Source organism: Tachyglossus aculeatus, chromosome 21 (assembly GCF_015852505.1).
Source record: "Tachyglossus aculeatus isolate mTacAcu1 chromosome 21, mTacAcu1.pri, whole genome shotgun sequence".
In the NCBI taxonomy this organism is placed as follows: Eukaryota; Metazoa; Chordata; class Mammalia; order Monotremata; family Tachyglossidae; genus Tachyglossus; species Tachyglossus aculeatus.
In genome coordinates this window covers 72,881,941-72,885,276 of record NC_052086.1, presented here as the reverse complement: position 1 = coordinate 72,885,276, position 3,336 = coordinate 72,881,941, and the positions used below count along the sequence as shown (strand labels likewise).

The following is a 3,336-nucleotide window of genomic DNA, read 5'->3' as shown; positions in this document are numbered from 1 at the left end:
TGCCAACTTGTACTTCCCAAGCGCCTAGTACAGTGCTCTGCACACAGTAAGCGCTCAATAAATACGATTGAATGAATGAATGAATCTGGAATTTGTGATTGAGAAGAAAACAAGTGCCAAGCTGGCGGATTGGAGCTGCTGTCTGAGGGCTCCTGCTCCATTTCAGTAATAGATGCCTTTGTGATCCCAGGTATCGGTGAGTGGGGAGCAGTCAGTGGGTAGATTTAGAGGATGGTGGGGAGAAACTCCATGCTATCAGAGGGGGACTCTTCTCAGGATCACAACTGGAGAGTTTCCAGTACTCTGCCAGTCTTGGCCAAGGGAGGGAGAGTCAAGTAGAAGCATATCCTGTTCCATTCCTAGCTTGGACAGTGGCTAATGAGTGGAAAGCAATCTGCTACAAGTCAAAACTCACCTGTACTGGGCAGCAGCAGCATGGGAGAGAGTCGAGGGTGGAGAGATTTAGTGTGGAAGCAGGCAATGGTAAACAACTTCTGTACTTTTACCAAGGAAAATCTATGGATACACTACCAGAATGATTGCATATGGAAGTGGGGGGGTTCTGGGAGAGATGTGTCCATGAAGTAGCTATGGGTCGGAGATGACTCGACAGCATAAGACAAGACAATCAGAGGGGGAAGGGCGGACTGGGTTGACTTTCACCAGCAGGGCTCCCACTCCCTTCACCATCCTGGCAGGTTCCTACAGTCCCCATCCACAGATACCAGCCAGTGTGAAGGCACTCCCTGGAAGAATGGTGACGGCGTGACTACAGTCAGCTGCTTCTGCAGTCTCTGCTTTTCCTGGACCTCAACCAGTGGCTCAGCATCAACAGCCCCTAATCCTCCGGAAGCTGAGCTGGGGGTGGGCAGCTGCTGGGTGTCCACAGAAGGCCTGTCCTTTCTTTATGGTATCTGTCAAGCGCTTACTATATGGCCGGCACTGTACTAAAAGCTGAGGCTAGATAGAGGCTGAGGCTAGCTGAGGCTGGGATAGATACAAAGTAATTGGGTTGGATGCGGTCCCTGTCCCTCCTAAGGCTCACAGTCTTAATCCTCATTTTATAGATGAGGGAACTGAGGCACAGAGCAATTAAGTGACTTGCCCAAGGTCACACAGCTAATCAGGTTGGACACAATTTGTGTTCTACGTGTTAGTTTTTGGTGTGGTATTTGTTAAGTGCCCACTCTGTGCCAGGCACCAGACTAAGAGCTGGGGTAATTACAAGCTAATCAGGTTGGACATTGTCTCTGTCTGACTCGTGTGTGTGTGTGTGTGTGTGTGTGTGTGTGTGTGATATTTGAGTGCTATGTGCCAGGCACTGTGCTAAGTGCTGGGATAGATACAAGATAATTGGGTTGGATGCAGTCCCTGTCCCTCCTAAGGCTCACAGTCTTAATCCTCATTTTACAGATGAGGGAACTGAGGCACAGAGCAATTAAGTGACTTGCCCAAGGTCACACAGCACAAACGTGGTGGAGCCAGAACTAGAATCCAGGTGCTTCTGACCCCCCAGGCCCATGCTGTCTTCACCAGGCCATGCTGCTTCTCGAGGTTTAGGTAGGAGTGAATCCCCATTTTACAGATGCGGAAACTGAGGCACAGAGAAGTTAAATAATTCACCCAAGGCCACGTGGCGGAGCTGGGATTAGAACCCTGGGTCCTCTAACTCCCAGACCCCTGCTCTTTCCCTTAGGCCATGATCCTTATCTACACTGCATGCTGCTGCCAGGATGGCAAAGTCTGAGTCCTGCAACATTCTCCCTGCCTCCACGAGACTTTCAGTGAGACTGAGGGTCAGAAAGGGGGTCCCCAGGGATATGGAGCAATTCCCTGTGGGAATCGCTGTCTAGTACAAAGGACAAGAGGTGAAGGAGATTTCAGGAGTCACAGCTCCATGGAAATTTATGCTCAGCTGTGCCACAAAGGCAGGAGAGAGGCTGAGCTGAGGAAGAGGTGATTATCCCTTTCCTACCATTATCCATCACAAGATACTAGAAATCAGAACCGACAGACCTCTGCTGGAATGGTGATTTCCGAACTAATAAAACCAACCCTTCCCTGTTGAACCAGAATTAATGTGGCTTATTTCATTGTGACCAAAATTACAAAACACCTTCTGGCTGGGGACCATGCCCACCAACTCTAGTGAATCATAATTCCAAGTGCTCTGCACATAGTAAGTGCTCAATAGATAGCCTCAGTTACCTCATCTGTAAAATGGGGATTAAGACTGTGAGCCTCCTATGGGACAACCTGATCACCTTGTAACTCCCCAATGCTTAGAACAGTGCTTTGCACATAGTAAGTGTTTAATAAATGCCATTGTTATTATTATTATACCACTGATGGAAAATGACCAAGTGAAGAATCTCCTTGGTATTCCGGGCACCTATTCCTCTTTAAACCAGCCCACAAAATGTTTTCTCTGAGGCCAGCAGGAGGTTTGTGGATTGGAGATTTAATAACTTGTGTGGGCGATGGCTGTATTGGAGGCAAAGCAACCTACAAATTTTGCATCCAGAAAATGCTGAGTAGGACCTGCTGCTCAACTAGAAGGAGTGCTAACCTTGGGTTTCTTGGTCTCTCTGGGCCCCTGAACTGTGTCAGTGCCGTGATTAAGTCCGACAGGGATGACCTCTCTCGTACCATAGCACAGTGGATTGACGGTTTGAAGAATGAGCAGCAGGAGACAGCCAGGGAGCGGGAGAAGATGGGGGAAATACAAGAAGAATTTAGGGTGCTGCTCATTAGAATGCCCATTAAGATCAGATAATTAGCAAAAGGAACCCCCAGAGAGAGACTGAGAAGCACGAGGATTAAAAATACAGCCAGATCTTCTATGCCATCCCATTTGTGTCTCCTCTGCATCTTGGCCAGTGTTAAAGGGGGAAGGGATGATATCTCAACTAAGAGCTGACACCAGTTCTCTTCCTGCTGACTTGCCCTTGTGTGGGTGTTTCACAATAACAACGCCCAAACTACAATTCGTGCTTATGGTTCTTTATTTTCCTCCAGAACCAATGAACTTGTTGGATGTCAGCCGGTCGGGCTTTTTCCTTCAAATAGTTATAAACCCAATGGGGAATGTTGCTTGAATAATAAATGGCAGGCTATGCTGTATTTGTTAGCACACAAGTCTCCCTGCAGTAAAACTTCCAGTGCTTACTCATCAACCTCCCCATGAAGCCCGAACTCCTCACAATAACAATAAATAATTGTGGTATGTGTTAAGCACTTACTTTTTGCCGAATGCTGAGGTAGATTCAGGATAATCAGATTGGACGTGATCCCTTTCCCACATAGTCTAAAAAGGAAGGAGAACAGGAATTCAAC

The 3,336-nt window shown here is 47.6% G+C and overlaps 1 non-coding gene across 1 annotated transcript; it reads left to right on the top strand.

The window, feature by feature from the left end:
• Positions 1 to 266: 266 nt before the first annotated feature.
• Positions 267 to 405, top strand: LOC119943093. The gene has a single exon (XR_005455574.1). It is a non-coding gene; the product is annotated as a small nucleolar RNA SNORA7 (small nucleolar RNA).
• Positions 406 to 3,336: the final 2,931 nt, after the last annotated feature.